Raw genomic sequence first — 21531 nt, 5'->3', positions numbered from 1 at the left:
GGTCCTGGGGAATCAAGCCTCAAACTGGGGTCCTTAGGCTTCACAGGCAAGTGCTTAACCACTAAGCCATCTCTCCAGCCCAACCTTTTTTTTTTTTTTTTTTGGAACTGTTCAGTTATCTTTTTGCCCTGACTGCCATGAGGCATAACACCTGCTGGTATCTGGCTAAATGCATATATTATGCTCACCAAACTGCCTTGTAAGCACTTTAAAAAATGTTTGCACCCATAAAATAATGGCACTTTTATTTTACCTTTTTTTTTTCGAGGTAGGGTCTCACTTTAGCCCAGGCTGACCTGGAATTCACTATGTAGCCGTGAATTCATGGCAATCCTCCCACCTCTGCCTCCCGAGTGCTGGATTAAAGGTGTATACCACCACCCCCAGCCTCACTTTTACTTTTGGTTAGAAAATCTTTTTTCATACCCGTATATTAATGCTACTCTAACATTAGGTTAGAGAAGCTTCTCTTTTCAGATGGTGGTGACCTCTGGGATGACTCAAAAGGCACCATAGTGTTGAGAAGTGACAGAGGGGTGTTTAGCACTGAAACATCTCTATCTCTAAGGCTCAGGGTGCATTGTGGAAGAGGTGGTGGAAAGAATGTAAGAGCCAAAGGAAGGGTAGGACTCTTTACAACATGTTACTCCAGACACAAAATGGCCTGGATATCCATGACCTCACAGTGCCTGACACTACCTACACAAGACCATCATAATAGGAGGAAAAGATCATGACATCAAAATAAAAGAGACTGGTTGAGAGGGGAAGGGGATGTGATGGAGAGAGGATTTGTGAAGGGGAAAGTGGGAGAGGGAATTATTATGGTTTATTGTCTATAATTATGGAAGTGGTCAATAAAAAATTTAATAAAAGGAGGAAGTCAAGAGAAATGGCTAGTGATTAATAGCATTGCTTGCAAAGTCTCTGGCCCAGGTTTGATTCCTCAGTATCCACATAAAGCCAGATGCACAATGTGGTACATGTATCTGGAGTTAATGTGCAGTAGTAAGAGACCCTGGCATACCCATTCTCTCTCTCTCTCTCTGCATGCAAATAAATTATTTTTATTTATTTAAGAGAGAGACAGAAAGAAGCAGATAGAGAGGGAGAGAGAAAATGGGTTCACCAGGGCCTCTACCCACTGCAAACAAACTCCAGAGGCATGAGCCACCTTGTGCATCTGGCTTATGTGGGCACTGTTAAAGCAAACTTGGGTCCTTGGGCTTCACAAGCAGACACCTTAACCTCTAAGCCATCTCTGCACCCCAGTATACTTTTTGAATGAGGCGATTACTCAGAGGTCAAAACTACTGGCTAGACTGGCACAGTGCACATGCTTCTAGTCCCTGCACATGGGAAGTGGAAGCAAAGGGTCAGAAGCTCAGGGTAAGTTTTGGCTACATGGTGAGTTCTGTGTCAGCTTGGACTGTGTGAAACCCAAGACGCAAACTAACAAAAACCCTATTGGCTATAGTTAGCCCTCATTATCTGCATGTTTATGATACACTAATGTGCCTACTTGTTAAGCTCCATTTGTAGCCCCCCAAACCAAGGCATGACTTTCTCGGTCACCGTCAGCTTATACAATGAAGACCTGGGGCCTCCAGAGGTGTAGGTTTCAGTGACGTCCAGCAGGGCGGCACTCTGCCTTCCTGCCCCAGCAAAAGCGTCCTTTCAGCACTGTGTACTCAGAATTCTGTACTTTTTGCTGGTGGCTTCACTGTTTAAGGTGACCCCAGCATGGCACTAAAGTCCTGCCTAGTGTCCCCAAGTACAAGAGGTGGTGATGAGAGTCTTATAGAGAAAAGTTGTGCTGGATAAGCTTTGTTCAGTGGGGGAGGGGCCGTGGTTGCAGCCCTGTCAGCCCTGGGTTCAGTATTAAAGAATCCTTACATAGGGACTTCCGGTTAAGATGGCCGCATAAGTACCACAACAAAGCAGCCTAGTGGGGTGGAAGAGTATTTGAAGACAAAACCAGCTCTACAGAAAATACTTGATAGGATCCTCCATGCTGAAGAAAAGGAAAAGCACACATATAAGGAACCTGGAGAACACAAGCAATACTCAAATACTAGTTAACCCAAGAAAGCAAAGGTAGAACCGGAACCACACACAAAAAAAAGGCAAACATAAATACACACCTTTCAATAATATCTCTTAATATCAACAGCCTCAATGCTCCAACCAAAAGACATAGGTTTGCAGACTGGGTTAAAGAGCAGGATCCTACAATTTGTTGTCTCCAAGAAACTCACCTTTCTACAAAGGATAGACATTATTTTAGGGTGAAAGGTTGGAAGACGGTGTTTCAAGCAAATGGGCCTAGAAAACAAGCAGGGGTTGCTATCCTAATATCTGACAAGGTAGAATTCAGTCCAACGTTAGTCAAGAAAGATAAGGAAGGTCACTTTATATTGATTAAGTGTACACTCCAACAGGAGGACATTACAATCCTAAACATATATGCACCTAACATGGGGGCTCCCAAATTCATCAAACGCACTCTATTAGAACTAAGGTCACAGATAACACCAAACAGTGGTGGTGGGTGACTTTAACACCCCACTCTCATCAATTGACAGGTCATCCCAGGAAAAAATAAAGAGAGGCATCTGGACTAAATGAGGTCATAGAAGGAATGGGCCTAACAGATATATACAGGATATTTCATCCAAACATTGCAGAATATACATTCTTTTAAGCAGCACATGGAACATTCTCCAAAATAGCCCATATATTAGGAAATAAAGCAAATCTTAACAAATTCAGGAAAATTGAAATAATTCCTTGCATTCTATCTGACCACAATGGAATTAAACTACAAATCAGTAGCAAGAAAGGCTATAGAGCATACACAAAATCATGGAAACTAAACAATACACTACTAAATGATGAATGGACCAATGAAGAAATCAAAAAGGAAATCAAAAAATTTATAGAGTCAAATGATAATGAGAACACAACATACCAAAATCTCTGGGACACAATGAAGGCAGTTCTAAGAGGTAAATTTATAGCCTTAAGTGCCTATATTAAGCAAGTAGAAAGGTTGCAAGTAAACAACGTAATGCTTTACCTTAAAGCCTTGGAAAAAGAAGAACCAGGCAAACCAAAAATCAGTAGGCAGGAAGAAATAATAAAGATTAGGGCAGAAACTAATGAAATAGAAACAAAAAAAAAAAAACAAACCAAAGAATTAATGAAACAAAGAGTTGGTTCTTTGAAAGGATAAACAAGATTGATAAACCCTTAGCAAATCTGACCAAAAGAAAGAGAGAAGAGACACAAATTAATAAAAACAGAGATGAACAAGGTAACATCACAACAGATTCCAGAGAAATTCAAAAAATCATAGGGACATACTATAAAAGCATATACTCCACACAGTATGAAAATCTGAAAGAAATGGATGCTTTCCTTGATTTATATGACCTACCTAAATTAAATCAAAATGAGATTAATCACTCAAATAGACATATAACAAACATGGAGATATGAACAGTTATCAATAGTCTCCCAACTAAAAAAAGCCCAGGCCCAGATGGATTCACTGCTGAATTTTTCCAGACCTTTAAGGAAGAGCTAACACCATTGCTTCTTAAGCTTTTCCAGGAAATAGAAAAAGAAGGAATTCTACCAAATTCCTTCTATGAGGCCAGCATCACCCTGATACCAAAACCAGGCAAAGATAGAACAAAAAAAGAAAATTATAGACCAATCTCCCTCATGAACATAGATGCAAAAATTCACAAAATATTGGCAAACAGAATACAAGAATATATCAAAAAGATCATTCACCCTGACCAAGTAGGCTTTATCCCAGAGATGTAGGGATGGTTCAATATACACAAATCTATAAATGTAATACATTATATAAATGGTTTGAAGGACAAAAATCACATGATCATCTCATTAGATGCAGAGAAAGCATTTGACAAAATCCAACATCCCTTCATGATAAAAGTCCTACAGAGACTGGGAATAGAAGGACCATATCTCAATATAATAAAAGCTATTTATGACAAGCCTACAGCCAACATATTACTAAATGGGGAAAAAACTGGAAGCTTTTCCACTAAAATCAGGAACAAGACAAGGGTGTCCACTGTCTCCACTTTTATTTAATATAGTTTTGGAAGTCTTAGCCATAGCAATAAGGCAAGAGACACACATAAAAGGGATACAAATCGGAAAGGAAGAGATCAAGTTATCATTATTTGCAGATGACATGATTCTATATGTAAAGGACCCTAAAGACTCTACTAGAAAACTCTTAGAGCTGATCAAAACCTACAGCCATGTAGCAGGATACAAAATAAATACACAGAAATCAGTAGCCTTCATATATGCTAACAACAAACACACAGAGGATGAAATCAGAGAATCACTCCCATTCACAATTGCATCAAAAAAAAAAATAAAGTACCTTGGAATAAACCTAACAAAGGAAGTAAAGAATCTCTACAATGAGAACTTTAAAACTTTCAAGCAAGAAATTGCAGAAGACATTAGAAAGTGGAAGAACATCCCTTGTTCCTGGATTGGAAGAATCAATATTGTGAAAATGGCAATCTTACCAAAAGCAATCTACACATTTAATGCAATCCCTATCAAAATTCCAAAGGCATTCTTCATGGAAATAGAAAAAACAATCCAAAAATTCATTTGGAATCACAAAAAACCTCGAATATCTAAAATAATACTGAGCAACAAAAATAAGGCTGGTGGTATCACCATACCTGATTTTAACCTATACTATAGAGCCATAGTAACAAAAACAGCATGGTACTGGCACAAAAACAGACATGTAGATCAGTGGAACAGAATAGAGGACCCAGATGTAAGTCCAGGTAGCTATAGCCACCTGATATTCTATAAAAATGCCAAAAATGCTCATTGGAGAAAAGACAGCCTCTTCAGCAAATGGTGTTGGGAAAACTGGATATATATCTGCAGAAGGATGAAAATAGATTCTTCTCTCTCAACATGCACAAGAATTAAGTCCAAATGGATTAAAGACCTTAACATCAGACCTGAAACTCTGAAACTGCTAGAGGAAAAAGCAGGGAAACCCTTCAACATATTGGTCTTGGCAAAAACTTTCTGAATACAACCACAATTTCTCAGACAATAAAACCACAGATTAATCACTGGGACCTCATGAAATTACAAAGATTTTGCACTGCAAAGGACACAGTGAATAAAGCCAAGAGGCAACCTACAGAATGGGAAAAAAATCTTCTCCAGCTATATATCTGATAGAAGACTAATATCTAGGATACACAAAGAACTCAAAAAGTTAAATAATAAGGAATCAAATAAGCCAATCAAAAATGGGCTATGGAGCTAAATAGAGCATTCTCAAAGGAAGAAATACGAATGGCATATAAGCATCTAAAAAATGTTCTACGTCATTAGTCATCAGGGAAATGCAGATTAAAACTACATTGAGATTCCATCTCACTCCTGTCAGATTGGCCACCATCATGAAAACAAATGATCATAAATGTTGGCGGGGATGTGGAAAAAGAGGAACCCTTCTACACTGCTGGTGGGAATGCAATCTGGTCCAGCCATTGTGGAAATCAGTGTGGAGGTTCCTAAAACAGCTAAAGATTGATCTACCATATGACCCAGCTATAGCACTCCTAGGCATATATCATAAGGACTCATCTCATTTCCTTAGAAGTACGTGCTCAACCATGTTTATTGCTGCTCAATTTATAAAAGCTGGGAAATGGAACCAGCCTAGATGTCCCTCAACAGATGAGTGGATAATGAAGATGTGGCATATTTATACAATGGAGTTCTACTCAGCGGTAAAGAAAAATGAAGTTATGAAATTTGCAGAGAAATGGATGGATCTGGAAAGGATTATACTAAGTGAGGTAACTCAGGCCCAGAAATCCAAGCACCACATGTTCTCCCTCATATGTGGATCCTAGCTACAGATGATTGGGCTTCTTCGTGAGAAGGAAAATACTTAGTAGCAGAGGCCAGTAAGTTAAAAAGGAGATATAAAGGGAAGAGAAAGGAGGGGAGGAGGGTACTTAATAGGTTGGTATTGTATATATGTAAGTACAATGATTGAGATGGGGAGGTAATATGATGGAGAATGGAATTTCAAAGGGGAAAGTTGGGGGTGGAGGGAGGGCATTACCATGGGATATTTTTTTATAATCATGGAAAATATTAATAAAACTTAAAAAAATTAAAATTAAAATTAAAAAAAAGATAATCATATGCATTGGGCTGAAATGATGGCTCAGCCATTAAAGGTGCTTGTTTTGAAAAGCCTGACAGCCTGGGTTTGATTCTGCAGTAACTACATAAACCAGATGCTTAAAGTGATGCGTGCATCTGGAGTTCGTTGCAGTGGCAAGAGGCTCTAGCGTGCTCATTCCTCCCACCCCCCACTTGCAAATAAAAATATTGAAAAATTCTTATAGAAAAAAAGAATCCTTACATAGAAATACACATAGTTGTAGGTCATATGATGCTCAGCGGGTGAGAATGCTAAGAGAGGTGTTAGGAGCCTAACCCCCCTTTCCGAAGGGCAGTATGCCAGGGTGAGCTAACTCAGATCAGGGTGACTGTGGTGATTCGAGTCAGGTGTCCCCCATAAACACATGTGTCCTGGATGCTTTGTCCCTACCCGGCAGCAGTTTGGGAGATGGATACTTGTTGGAGGAGATGAGTTGGTGGGGTGAGCTTTGAATGTGATCGCTCAGGTCCCCCTGAGCAGAACCCACCGCCACGCCACCTACTGTCCCTTCCCACCTGCTGTGGTGGAGGTGACGCCCAGCCTCTGCTCACCCTGTGCTTCCCCTGCCACCAGCTTCCCCTCGAGGATATAGGCTGAAATGAAAACATCCTCCCCTCTTTCGTCAGGGGCTTTGTCCCAGCAACAAGAAGGTTACCACAACAGTGACTTTGAAACACAACCACTGCAAGTCATGAAAGGTTCCCACAGAGAGGAGAGAGAATGGGGAAGATTAATGTTTGGCAGCTGAGAATTTTCTAGAGATATCAAAAGACACAGCTCCTCAGGCTCATGAAACGCAATGAGTCCCAAGCAGAATCAAGACAACAAACTCGGCCTGGAGAGATGGCTTAGCAATTAAGGCATTTGCCTGCCAAGCCAAAGGACTCAGGCTCAATTCCCCTGGACCCACATAAGCCAGCTGCACAAGGTGGCGCATGTGTCTGCAGTTTGTTTGCTGTGTCTGGAGGCCCTGGTACACCCATTCTCTCTCTCCCTCCCTTTCTCTATCTCTCAAATAAATTAAAAAAAAAAAAACAGCAAACCCACATAAGAATTTAGCAGAGTGAGCCTGCAGAGGACCCCAAATTCAAGCAGAAAGACAGATGACTTAGGACACACAATGAGCTGGACATGGCAGTGCATGCCTGCAGCCCCAGCACTTGGGAAGTGATGCAAGATGATAGAGTTAGAGGCCAGCCTGAACTGCAGAGTCAGATAGTCTCTAAACCAAACCAGACACAACACATCTAAAACCAAACCAAACAAAAGAAGTCAGAATTTCAATAGCCAAAAAAAGAAAAAAAAAAAAAAGGCAGATAAAACACATTCCATTCCATTTCAAGACAATAGCCTAGAAATCTCTGCAAATACAAACACTATCCAAGAATCAGAAGAAGCCAGATGTGGCAGCCTATAATCCCAGCATTTGAGAGGCAGAGGTAGAAGGGTCATCAGGAGTTCCCAGCCAGCCACAGAGGGGAACCCTGTCTCAAAACAGACAAGCAAAAAAACCCAAACAACAAAAATAGGAAAACATGGTGTTTTTCAGACACATAAGGATGTAAATAGTTTTCCATGAGGGAACCTCATTGAAAAAAAGAATTTTCTATGGATTCTAGGAATCAGGAGCCAAACTCAGACAGACAGTGGGGGGGGGGGGGGGTTGCAGGAAGGGAGGGTGAAGACGGGTGTCCACGAGCAAAAGAGCGAACAGAAGTCTTCCCCGTGTAAACAAACACAAGCAGGGCTTGAGCAATCTTCTCACCATCCGCTCAGCAAATGTTTGTTAAGCGTTTTAGCTGTGTGGGTAACAGTCCTATGCGCTGGTGATGGAGTGCTGAGTGACAGGCTCAAACGCCCAGCTTTTTAAAAAACATATTTTATTCATTTATTTATTTCAGAGAAAGAGGCAGAGAGAGAGAGAGATTAAGAGAGAGAATGGGCACGCCAGGGCCTCCAGCCACTGTAAATGAACTCCAGATGCATGCACCCCTCCCCCTTGGGCATCTGGCTAACGTGGGTCGTGGAGAGTCGAACTGGGATCCTTTGACTTTGCAAGCAAACGCCTTAACCGCTAGTCCATCTCCCCACCCTCGAATGCCCATTTATGCGGGGTATGAACGAGCACGTAAAAGGAGGACATCCCTGCAGTGCCGAGGAGGCAGACAGGACAGTGGATGTGGGCTGCCGGGAGGAGGGGAACGGGCAAGGCTCCATCCTCACAATAGCCTGGCCCTCCAGAGAGCAGCTTGAGCTCCCTCAATGCAGCAAGGGTGGCCTGGGGGTGACGTGGGAGTCAGGCTCCACCTCCTCTGCCACCTCTGACACTTGACTGCTTCCTGTTTTCTAATCCAAAGAGACTTCATAAAAAGATACAATGTGCAGGGTATGGAGGGTGTGGTGGCGCACGCCTTTAATCCCAGCACTCAGAAGGCAGAAGAAGGATTGCTGTGAGCTTGAGGCCAGCCTGGGACTACAGAGTGAGTACCAAGTCAGCCAGTGCTAGAGTGAGACCCTACCTCAAAAACAATAATAATAATAATAATAATAATAAGGGCTGGAGGAATGGCTTAGTGGTTAAGGCACTAGCCTACAAAGCCAAAGGACCCAGGTTCGATTCCCCAGGACCCATGTAAACCAGATGCACATGGTGGCACATGCTCCTGGAGTTCATTTGCAGTGGCTGAAGGCCCTGGCATGCCCGTTCTCTTTCTGTGTGTGGGTTTCTCACTCCCTCTCTCTCTCAAATAAAAATAAAATAAATTAAAAATAAATAAACAGTGATAGAATGCGATAAGTGGGAAGAACACAGACACACATCTGCCATCCTGACCTCCCCTGAAAGGGACACGTGGGAAGGAGGCTGAGACAGGGGCCAAGTCCCTGGGGAGGTCAGTCACCACGGGGCGATGGGGTGGAGGGTGGTTTGCAGCCAACCTGAGGAAAAGACAGCAGTCTCAAGGGGCCACAGCATGGAATGAAGGGATCTTGTTAGCTACGGTGCTAGAGCTTCTGAGGGAAACTTAGACGTGCATTCTAGGGTTGTGGCTGCTTGCACGCTTAATGTCAGAGGTTTCAAAAGTAAACTTTACAGTCTAAAAATCAGTTTTACATTTGAGCTTAAACGTGACCCGTCCTTCCTCCCATGGCTCTTCCTAAACAAGCCGAGCTAGTTGGAGTGCCTCAGACGATTGTGCAATCCTGGAGCTGGTCGTGCTCCAAGTGGTGTGATTTATCAATGGTATTTATGAAGAGTTTTCAGGAATAAGAGCTTCCCTGCCCTGTCGCTGGGCCATTGCTAGGAACTCCCCTCCCTCCCAAGGCTTGAGGTGGAGCCGGGAGAGGGAATGCCAGCCACTACCCAGCTCATGGGCCTCACTCACCCACCACCAGTCTTGGGGGAGAAGGGAACTTTCACAGGATGCTGACCTCCAAACACGGTGTGCTTGGGGAAGCGAACTCTCAGCTGCACACAGCTGATTTTAATCCATGTCTGCTACTCACGCCTACACAGGACAGATGCAAACCAGATGACAAGGACATTCCCAGCTGGGTCTAGCTGGGACCTTCCCAAGCCCGGCTCTCTACCTCCAGGACACTGGAACTTGCCTTTGAGAACTGAACTTGGCTGAGAGGAGAAGCTGATGCCCAGACCAGGGTAGATCCCTAAGGACACAGGAGGGGAGCCACCTCTAACTGCCCGCAGCCACACATGCGGGGTGTCCCCTTTGGCAGGGACAGACAGCCTTGAGGATTGGGTGGAGTGGGTGGGGTCTACTTGGCCTTCACTTCAGTCTTATTTTTCATCCTCTTTGTAAGAAAGGGTCCTGGAAAACCACATCAGTGGACAACTATGACCTTGTCACCGTAGGCTCTCCCCCTTGGCCTACATAAATGATCACGTCCCTTCCTGTTGTCATTAGCTGGACACTGAGGAATTGGGCCATTAATGTGGGTTCCACAAAGAAGCCTTAAGAGCCAGGTGAGATGGCACAGACCTGTAATCCCAGCACTTGGAAGCTGTATTAATCAGGGTTCTCTAGAGGAAAAAAAGTGATAGAATAAACACGTTTCATGAAGATGATTGATTCAGCTCGTCTATAGGACACAGGCAGGGCAGTCCAACAATAGCCGTCTGCAGGTCTGAGCATCCAGGAGGCCCAGTAGCTGCTCCGCCCATGTGGCTGGAGGCCTCAGCAGTCGTGATGTGACAATGAAGGCCTGGAGGCTTCTTGGAGAGACTCTGGTCTTCAGTCCTCCTTGGAAGGCTGAAGAAACTCGGTTCTCGTGTCCACGGAGGACAGCAGCAACAGGGTAGCCACACGCATGAGTGAGAAGCAACGGCAGCCACGTAAAAAGCCCGTGCCCTTGAGTTCCACAGCGGCCAGGGAGAAAAGGGCGATGAGTTCTCTCAGAACTTCTTTATGTCTGGCACATCGGAAGTCTCGCCCACTCTGAAGGAAGAACTTCTGCCTTCACTTACTCCTTCCTGGAAACAACTTCATAGACCCACTCAAGAGACAGATCTCTTATTCAATTCCTAATTTGATCAAGTTGGCAATAGAACTTAACCTTCAGAGAGGCAGTGGCAGGAGGATCAGGAATTCAAGGTCATCCTCAACTACATAGCAAGTTACAGGCCACCCTGGGCTACATGAGCCCTAGTCTCAAAAACAGAAAAGAAACCTGGGCATGGTGGTGTGCACCTTTAATCTCAGCACTTGGGAGGCAGAGGTAGGATGATGGCTGTGAGTTCAAAGCCAGCCCGAGACTACATAGTGAATTGCAGGTCAGCCTGAGCTACAGGGGGACCCTACCTTGAAGAAAAAAAATAATAAAAAGAAGGGTTGGAGAGATGGCTTAGCAGTTAAGGCATTTGCCTGCAAAGCCAAAGGATCCCAGTTCAACTCTCCAGGACCCACATAAGCCAGATGCACAAGGGGCGCATGCCTCTGGAGTTCGTTTGCACTGGCTGGAGGCCCTGGCTTGGCGTTCCCATTCTCTCTCTCTGCTTCTCTCTCTCTCTCTCTCAAATAAATAAATAAAATAAAATAAATTTAAAAAATAAAACAATAAGAAAAAGAAAACAACCAGTGCACACCGTTAATCCCAGCACTCAGGAGGCAGAGGTAGGAGGATCACTGTGAGCTCAAAGCCACCCTGAGACTACATAGTGAATTCCAGGTCAGCATAGACAGAGTGAGACCCTACCTTGAAAAACCAAAACCAACCAACCAAACAAAACCCAAAAAGTCCATAGATCTTAGCTCTGTCCAGACATATGCTTCAAGAGCTCAGGGGTAGGGTCTGGAAATATGGACTTTATTAAACCTTTCAGGTGACCAGACTGAGGAACCAGGAAAGCCTAACAAAGAATACAAAACAGGGGGGCTGGGAAGATGGCTCAGCAGTTAAGGCATTTGCCTGTAAAACCTAATGACCTGGGTTTGATACCCCAGCACCCACATAAAGCCAGATGCACAAAGTGGTGCATATATTTGGAGTTCGTTTGCAGTGGCTAGAGGTACTGGTGTGCCCATTCTCTCTCCCTCCCTCCCTCTCATTCTCTCCTTGCAAATAAATAAATATTTTTTAATTAAAAAATCCAAAACAGGCCGGGCGTGGTGGCGCACGCCTTTAATCCCAGCACTCGGGAGGCAGAGGTAGGAGGATCACCGTGAGTTCGAGGCCACCCTGAGATGACAGAGTTAATTCCAGGTCAGCCTGGACCAGAGTGAGACCCTACCTCGTAAAACCAAAAAAAAAAAAAAAAAAATCCAAAACAGGGCCGGGGAGATGGCTCAGTGGTCAAAGGCTCTTGCTTGCAAAGCCCAGTGGCCTGGGTTTCATTCCCCAGCACCCATATAAAGCTAGATGCACAAAATGATAAAAGTGTCTGAAATTTGTTTGCAGTGGCAGGGGGCCCTGGTATGTCCATTTTCTCTCTGTGTCTATCTCTCTGTCTCACTCAAATAAATAAATAAAAATATTTAAATTTGAAAAATGAATAAGCATGGCGTAGTGGTGCACACCTTTAATCCCAACACTGGGGAGGCAGAGATAGGTGGATCACCATGAGTCCAAGGCCACCCTGAGACTACATAGTGAATTCCAGGTCAGTGTGAGCTACAGTGAGATTGTACTTTGGACCCCCCCCCCCCAATAAAAAGAATCCAAAAAGAGGTCTCTGCTGATTCTGTCATGAAAACACTTTTTCTGTCTAAAAGAATTTTTCTAAAATCAGGAAGAAAAACATGAAGAACCTCGTGGAAGTACAGAACACAGAAGTTCATTCTCACTAGCACAGAGTCGGAGCCTCCAGATGGAAATGCTTTTGTCCAACTGGCAAAGTTGAAAGCGTTGCGTAGCTCTGAGCGGCTGAGGAAGAGGAAAACCCACGCCCTTGCACCCTGTTGGCAGGAGCTTGAATTGATGTGATGTGTGTGCAGAGCCATTTAGCAATCTCTGTCAAAATCCTATATGAACATGGCCTTGATGAAGCTATTCCACCCAAGGCTTTTGCTCTGTCGGATGTATTTTGAAGAAGCAAAAGACACATGCATCACAATGGCTCTTACAGCACTGTTCATAACGGCAGATCCAGAGACAGCAGAAGACAGCTCCGCACATTGTGATGCGGCTGCACAAAGAGCCCATTCAGCTCCTCAGGGGAACAGTGGAGATTTCTATCTGTCTGTCTCCAGGACATTTTTTTTGAAAAAGAAAAACCAGTTGTGTATAATTGGAATCTATTTTGGCTAAAACAAAAATAGGTATTTTTTTGTGTGAAACAAAAATATGCTGTGTGTGTGTGTGTGTGTGTGTGTGTGTGTGTGTGTTTAAATGCACACGGAATATTTAGAAGGTGACCAATGAAACTATCAAAAGAAGGCACCCCTCTTGAGTGTGGTAAAGATTTGGGGAGAGAGTGTCTTTTTTAAATATATATGCTTATTTATTTGAGAGAAAGGAAGAGGCGGAGCGAGCGAGAGAGAATGGGTGTGACAGGGCCTCTAGCCACTGCAAAGGAACTCCAGACACATGCATCCCCTTGTGCATCTGGCTTACATGGGTCCTGGGGAATCAAACTGGGGTCCTTAGGCTTTGTAGGCAAAGGCCTTAACTGCTAAGCCATCTTCTCCAGCCTGAGAGGGTGTCTTTTATTTACCTTTCACTTGCCAATCTTACAAATTATTTGAATTTCTACTATGAGAATATATTACTGTTATAAAATTAAAGCTAAGGGCTGTAGAGATGTCTTAGTGGTTAGGGTACTTGCCTGTGAAGCCTAAGGACCCAGGTTCAATTCTCCAGATCCCATATAAGAAAGATGCACATGATGGTGCATGCATATGGAGTTTGCTTGCAGTAGCTAGAAGCCCTGGCATGCCCATTCTCTCTCTCTCCCTTCTTTTCTGTCTCAAATAAATAAATAAAAATAAAATCTTAAAGAAATTAAAAAATAAAATAAAGCTAAAATAACAAAGTTGAGGCTGGGCCCAGTGGTACAGGCTTTTCATATCAGCTACTTGGGAGGCTAAGGCAAGAGGATTGCAAGTTCAAGGCCAAACTGGGCAAGTTAGTAAGACCTCATATAAGTATAAAAGAGGGCTGGGGTAGGGTGCTTACCTAACATTCATGAGACCCTAGGTTCAATTTCCAGTACTGCAATAAATAAATAAGTTAATTAATTTAAAAAATAAAGTTGAGCTACACTTGTATACATGGCTGTGTACATGGCTACCTTACTTCCTGGGCTCTGTTCCTACAGCAGGTGGCCTTTCCCTGCTGTGTGTCCTGGACTGCCTCTGAATTTCCCCACAGCCTCATGGACCATCATGAACTCAGACTCACCCCCACATGTACCTCCTGTCCCAGCTGCGGCCCTTCCCTCCTCTCTCTACCCCAAGGTCTTCGCTGATGCCCCAAGAGTCTGATACTGGAGAAGCACGGATGTTCCAAAGCCCCTGGGCAGCAGCCAGGAGGGGACAGGACAGAAAAGATGGTGGAACTCTTCCCATGTCAAGTGGCATCTGCACCAAGGAACAGAAAGCAACCACAGTTCGTGGTGTGATCCACTAAAGGATGGACAAGTCCCAAGGAACCAGCCAGCCCCTGCCAGCAATATGATTTCCCATCACGCCTTGCTCCCTTTAGAGCAGACTGGGTATTGCACTTGCCTATGACCTCTCTAGAGAATCTGCTAATGCCCTGTGGAAAAACTCCTAGTGCAGTTGATTCTTCTAGTCCATGGTCTTAACCACTTGGCAATCACAGCATGAGTGGTTTTTTTTTTTTTTGTGGTTTGTTTGTTTTTGTTTTTCAAGGTAGGGTCTCATTCTGTACCCAGGTTGACCTGGAATTCACTATGTATTCTTAGGCCAGCCTCGAACTCACAGCAATCCTCCAACCTCTCTGCCTTCTGAGTGCTGGGATTAAAGGCATGATAGTTGATTTTTAAAAATATTTTATTTGAGAGAGAGAGAGAAAAAGAGAGAGAGAGAAAGAGAGAGCGCACCAGGGCCTCTAGCCACTGCAAATGAACTCCAGATGCATGAGCATTTGGCTTACATGGGTCCTAGAGAATTGAACGGGGATCCTTTGGCTTTGCTGGCAAACCACTAAGCCATTTCTCCAGCCCCCATGACAGTTGATTTTTAACAGTCTTCCTGATTGAAGCTCTTGGACTTCCTCAAACTCTGAGCTGGAGGACGCAGGAACAGCCCAGCATGATCCACGTGACCACCCATGGTCAGTGGCTGTAGTGTGAGAATACAGCACTGTTCTTTTTTCACTATTATTTTTAAATATTTTATTTTCATTTACTGAGGGAGAGAGAGAGAGAGAGAGAAAATGTATGCATCAGGGCCTCCAGGCACTGCAAACGGACTCCAGATGCACATGCCACCCTGTGCATCTGGCTTACATGGGTCCTGGGGAATTGAGCCTGGGTCCTTCGGCTTTGCAGGCAAATGCCCTAACCGCTGAGCCATCTCTCCAGCCCATAGTGAACTGCCTGACAAAGGGTGGGCAAGGGGAAGAGCCCACGTGAACCGCCAGCATTCCTTCCCCCTATGCAAGAGGGGTCCTTCTCCACCTTCCCCACACTGTGGCTGCCACCGTGCTGAATGTTGGAGGGTCCAGGGCAGACCCTCTGCACTCGACTGCCCCTCAGCCAAGCTTGCTGCCCCCCCAGCGCCACACCCTGCACTTGAGATCTTCATCTTGCTCCTCCCTCCGTCAGCTGACAGCACCCTCCTCATCTTCCAATGCCCAGCTGCCAAACCTCTTGCCTCATTGGCACCTGCCAGCTGTACGCAATGGTTGGTTATTCCCTCTGGGTTTCTCTGAACTTCTCACGACTCCCTCCCATTCCCTCTGGCTTCTTGGGAGCTCACGTCTTCACGGGTGCCTCTCGGGTTACCCTGAAGGGCCCGGCCCTCATCTTCCCATTGATCTGTTCTCACCCCAGGGTCCACCTTCAGGTAGCGCACCCAGAGGCCTGGAGCTCTCAGTGGTGGGGCGCTCATGGAGCACGGAGAAGGCCCTGGGTGGAAACGAACAAGCAAAGTCAGGTCAGAATTGCACAGAGGGAAAACAGCCCAAGGCAGCTCTCCTACCATGAACCAAATAAAACTAAAATAAAATAACAAACCACCCAGAGCGCACAGCTCAGCTCCCTCACCAGCTCTGTTAGCGGGTTTGGGTTGGCGATGTTCTGCCATCTGTACTCACCTGAGGCTCTGAGATTCAGCGTGGCATGTGTGGTAAACAGAACCTCGCCCCTGCCCACCCCTGCCTGCGAGGGCTTTAGCGAGAGGCAAGAAAAGCAGCTGCCTTTTGGCTCCATCCTGCGCAGGAAGCGCGGTGGGCAGCAGCCGTCCTCTGCCCTTCCTCTCACAGGATCCCTGGGAAGAACTCAGCCAGTGCCTGCCCTGAGCTCTGGGCAGCTACCTTGCCCCGACACCGGCGGCTGAAGCTGTTCAAAGCCTGGCGTGGGAGGCCCAGGTGCCTGGCTGCTTTCTTGGAGGAGGCCAGACACTGAGCACTTGAGCAGCTTGGAGTCAGCAGGAGACCTTCCCTGGGTTGTGGTGTGGGCAGAGTGTGTCAGCTTTGTTTTCTGGACCAGGAGTCCCTCCTTCTGTCAAAGTCATGGACACAGGTAGCTGAAGAACAGCTGCACCCTGAGCCAGGGACCCTTCTGCCCAGCCTGGACCAGAGTGAGGTCCCAGGGCTCCGCCTGGTCCTCAGGGATGGGGTTTCCGGGACTTTCCTTCCGTGGAGCACCGGCTCCTCCTTCTTCAGGCCTGAGACCCAGAAACCCAGATGAGCCAGTTGCTGGGCCAGGCAGCCCACGGCCCAGCCAGGAGCGAAGCCAGAGCCGGGCAGCAGCTGCGCCGCCACAAAGACCCACCCGGCTCATCCGAAATAACCGCTTCATTTCTTTTCAAACTCAGCCTTCACAAACCACTGGAGAGACAAAAATCAGTCTGGAATTTTAAGCCTCGGAGTATTTGGCCCTGCCCTCGACAGGGGTGTGGCTTAGGTGGCACGACAGGGTCCTGAGGAGTCAAAACCCAGGGCTGCAGCCTGGGGTCACCTCATCACGCACGGCACCACTGACCTCGCTTGTACTTCCTGCTGTTCCAGAGGGCCTGGGAGAAGGGGTTGCTCTAGGATCAGCACAGGGCTTGAAATGCAGTTCTCACAGAGCCCTCCGATGGGCTCAGGATCTTCCTTATAAGGAACTGACAATCCGCTGCTGAGTGGCCTGCCCATGGCACACCTGGCCCTTGACGTGATCTACCCCTGAGCACCTAACACAGGTTAGGGTGCAGGGGATCCCCAGGCAGAATCTTATCCAGAGGACCTTGTCTTTTGGAGTCTTCTTTTTTCCCTGGCCTCTTGTAGTAGATCAGACACTTGTACTCCTGATCCTTCATTTTCTTGTCTTGGACTCCGGCGTTGACGCATCTGTTCCCACTCTCGAGTCTTCATACTCTCCCAACACCCAACGCCATGGCCTCAGGGTGAACAGGTGAGATGCTGGGACAGCGGTGTAGCGGTGGAGAGTGGGCCCCCAGGACTAGTTAGGGTGACTGAGTTGCAAAGTCAACAGCAAGAACGTCTTTGGGCCTGCCCTTGCAGTCTCCACTTTGCTAGAGATCAGAGAAGAATCTGGCTTCTCCTTACCTCTTGCCTAAAGAATCACACAGATCTTGGGCTGGAGGGATGGCTTAGCGGTTAAGGCATTTGCCAGCAAAGCCAGAGGAATCCTGATTCAACTCTCCAGGACCCATGTAAGCCAGATGCACAAGGGGGCACACAGATCTGGAGTTCGTTTACAATGGCTGGAGGCCTTGGTGTGCCCATTCTTTCTCTCTCTCCCTCTGCTTCTTTCTCCGTCTCAAATAAATAAATAATTTTTTTAAAAGAATCATATAGATCTGTTTTTCTTTTCTTTTTATCTTTATTTATTTGAGAGAAGGAAAGAGATAGACACACACAGAGGGGGAGAGAGAATGGGCACACCAGAGCCTCCAGCCATTGCAAATGAACTCCAGATGCATGCACCACCTTGTGCACCTGGCTTACATGGGTCCTGGGGAATCGAACTGAGGTCCTTTGGCTTTGCAGGCAAATGCCTTAACCGCTAAGCCATTTCATCAGAGACCCACCCTGGGAAGGAGTTCTCCTTTCTTAAATTTAAGGTTTAAATCTGGTCCTGGAATTCTGGTTAGTTAAGCTCAGCCTTAAACTTGGCATTATGGCCGGCCTCTTCTTGAGCCAGCCCCCTAGCCCAGGGCAGTCAGCTCTCTCTGAGACTCACCTGAGCCTCATGGGGGTGGGTGGAAAGAAAGAAACAAAGCAGTGGGGCCTGTGGGAGGGGAATGGAGCCCCTCACCTGGAGTCTAGGTGAAGCTTTTCAGTAAGCTAGAACATCGACCATTTGCGTGAAGGTTGCTGACGTAGAGACACTATCCCTTTTGTACATAGATATTCATGTCACAGTGGGAATGAACCAGGCTCGAGGCCCGAGTATGTGACCTTGCATAGGGCTTCATTCTCTTCCCAGACACTTTCTAGGACTGTCAAATAAGAATCAGCTATAATTTACAGTAAAGATATCCTACCTTCTCATGCCCTGTGATCTAGAGTTTTACCTCATCAATTATAATCCTGTGAGGTGCCTTTAGGAAGCCACCAGAACCACCCTGTGACCTCATTTAGATTCCTTAGCAAACCTTTGAATATAATAGCTTCAAATCCCACTGAGAGCCTGTGTGTGACTATGGTAAAGACAACCGAGCACAACGCTTTCATAGAAGAGCCCGGCACCCATGCTCACCAGTCTTGTTTTCTTCCTAAGTGTCTCTTTCCTTCTCTCAGCCCTCATGTTTGAAATCTGTACTGTCTTTCAGGGCTGAGGAGATGGCTCCATGGGTAAAAGGCTTGCAGCACAAGGGTGAGGAACTGGGCTGGAGAGATGGCTTAGCGGTTAAGCGCTTGCCTGTGAAGCCTAAGGACCCCGGTTCGAGGCTCGGTTCCCCAGGTCCCACATTAGCCAGATGCACAAGGGGACGCACGCGTCTGGAGTTCGTTTGCAGAGGCTGGAAGCCCTGGCGCGCCCATTCTCTCTCTCTCCCTCTGTCTGTCGCTCTCAAATAAATAAATTAAAAAAAAAAATGAACAAGGGTGAGGAACTGAGTCTGGACTCCCAGAGCCTATGTAAAATGCTAGGTGTGGTGGCACACACACGCCTGTAATTCCAGCGCCGAGAAGGCAGAGATGGGGATCCTTGGGGCTCACTGGCTAGGTAGTCTAACTGAATCTGTGAGCTCCATGTTCACCAAGAGACTGTCTCAAAGAACAAGGTGAAGAACTGAGGAAATCAATTCTGGTCTCTCCCCCATCCCATACTAATACACGCATGAATACACACATGCACACACACAGCACACATCAAAGTATATCTTTAATAAATACCAATTCTGCTTTCACGCTGGCTAGTCCTGAGATTCAAAGGCAAGGGTCCCCAAAAGATAAGGAAACTTCTCAGGCTGGGGTGGGGTAGCAGGGATCTGCGGCCCTGTCACTGTCACAGAGGTCGGGCCACGCACACAGCTGACTGAGAACACGAGGGGGGGGGGGGCAGCGCCAAGCCAGGGAAGAACTCCGCGGGGAAACCAGCTCCGCTCACTTCTCGACCTTGGATTCCCACTGTTCTGGGAAGAACAGTGAGAAAATAAATCTCTGTTGATCAAGACCCCTGGCCTGTAAGACTTTGCTATAAAAACCCACAGTACATAATCCGTATACCTCAACAAGAAGGGTCCCTATGGAGGGGGGAAGACAGGGAGGAGGCTAACAGTGGTACCAACTTGGCTGTATTCACTGAGTACAAAACTATGTTTAAAAAATGCATGTCCAAACATAAAAAAAAGCCAACCAGGCATGGTGGTGCATGCCTTTAATCCCAGCACTCTGGAGGCAGAGGTAGTAGGATCGCTGTGAGTTCAAGGCCACCTTGAGACTCCATAGTGAATTCCAGGTCAGCCTGGACCAGAGCAAGACCCTACCTTGAAAACAAAACAGGAAAATCCCATGTAAGCTGGCACAGTGGGTGTTTATAGTCATAATACCCAGTCTGGCTGTGTTCACTTAAAAATCAGACTCTCTGGAATCAAATCCCTGCTAGGCGTGTGCCAAGTCTGTGTATCTGAGAAGATATGCTGACCTTCCAAATGTCAGTTGTCCAGGGGGCACACAGGCACGGCCGCAGGGAGCCTGGCACGCTGAATGAAGGTCACAGCAGCACAAAAGCAGGAGTACTTTGGTTTGACAGGACCCGGTGCTCAAATGTATAAGGCTCAATTAACTCTGGGCAAACCACAGATTGGATCTCCCCAAACAACCCCAAGTAGACATTGCAAAATGTAGAAATGAAGTTGGATTGCTCTCAGGATATGATTCTCAGGAATAACTTGAATCTCCTTTTTTTTTTTTTTTTTTTTTTCTTGCCTAGGCTGACCTGACACTCTCTCTTCCATACCAGTCTGGCCTCAAACTCACATTGAACCTCCTACCTCAGCCTCCCAAGTGCTGGATTAAAGGCATGCGCCACCAAGCCTGACATTGAATCTTCTTATTTAAAAACATTATTTATTTACTTATTAGAGAGAAAGGGAGGGAGGGAGAGAGAGAGAGAGAAAGAGAGAGAGAGTGCACATGAGCATGCCAGGGCCTCTTGCCTCTTGCCAGTGCAAACGAACTCCAGATGTACGTGCCACATTGTGCATCTGGCCTTATGTGGGCTGGCAGGCTTTTCTTTTTTTAAAAAAAAAATTTTTTTTATTTGAGAGTGACAGACAGAGAGGAGGAGAGAGAGAAAGAGAGTGAGAGAGAGAATGGGCACGCCAGGGCTTCCAGCCACTGCAAACGAACTCCAGACGCGTGCACCCCCTTGTGCATCTGACTAATGTGGGTCCTGGGGAATTGAGCCTCGAACCAGGGTCCTTAGGCTTCACAGGCAAGCGCTTAACCGCTAAGCCATATCTCCAGCCCTGGCAGGCTTTTCAAGAAAGAACCTTTAACCACTGAGTCATATCCACAGCCCTTGAATCTTCTTTTGTTAACAAGCCTCAGTGTAGCAAGACTTTGCAGCAGGCTGGTTGACCACTGACCTCAGCAGTCTGCATTGCTCTGGTATCCCCCAGACTCAGGTCCTTATCGCCTTCCATCCATTCCACCATGCAGCACTTCCAGAGGAAACAACAGTAGAGCTGGGCGTGGTAGCGCATGCCTTTAATCCCAGCACTCGGGAGGCAGAGGGAGAAGGAGCTCCGTGAGTTCAAGGCCAGCCTAAGACTACATACTGAATTCCAGGTCAGCCTGGGCTAGAGTGAGACCCTACCTTGAAAAACCAAAAACAAAAAACAAAAAAACCCCACCAACAGTAGAAGCCCAGGATAAATAGCTGTGATTTACTAATAATGGGCAAATATTGGAAAGGACCAGTGCTCATCTATTGAGCAGCAGCTCTTCATCCCTGCCAGGCATGCACACGCTGGAAACTTAGCCCTCCAAGCCGTCAGATGGAGCACTCCCGAGGCCCCTGGGAGCAGAGACTGTGTGTTCCGTCTTGTTCCCCGGGGAAAGGTGAAAGACTTGCGTGTGAAACAAGCTTGGTTCTGGATGCATCCACTTCCTGGGAAGCCAGGGTGAGCCCTTGGTCAGTCACTGTTTTCGTAGTCGCTTTTCTC

This window comes from Jaculus jaculus, chromosome 5 (genome assembly GCF_020740685.1).
Source record: "Jaculus jaculus isolate mJacJac1 chromosome 5, mJacJac1.mat.Y.cur, whole genome shotgun sequence".
NCBI lineage: Eukaryota > Metazoa > Chordata > Mammalia > Rodentia > Dipodidae > Jaculus > Jaculus jaculus.
This window is presented reverse-complemented; position numbering follows the sequence as displayed.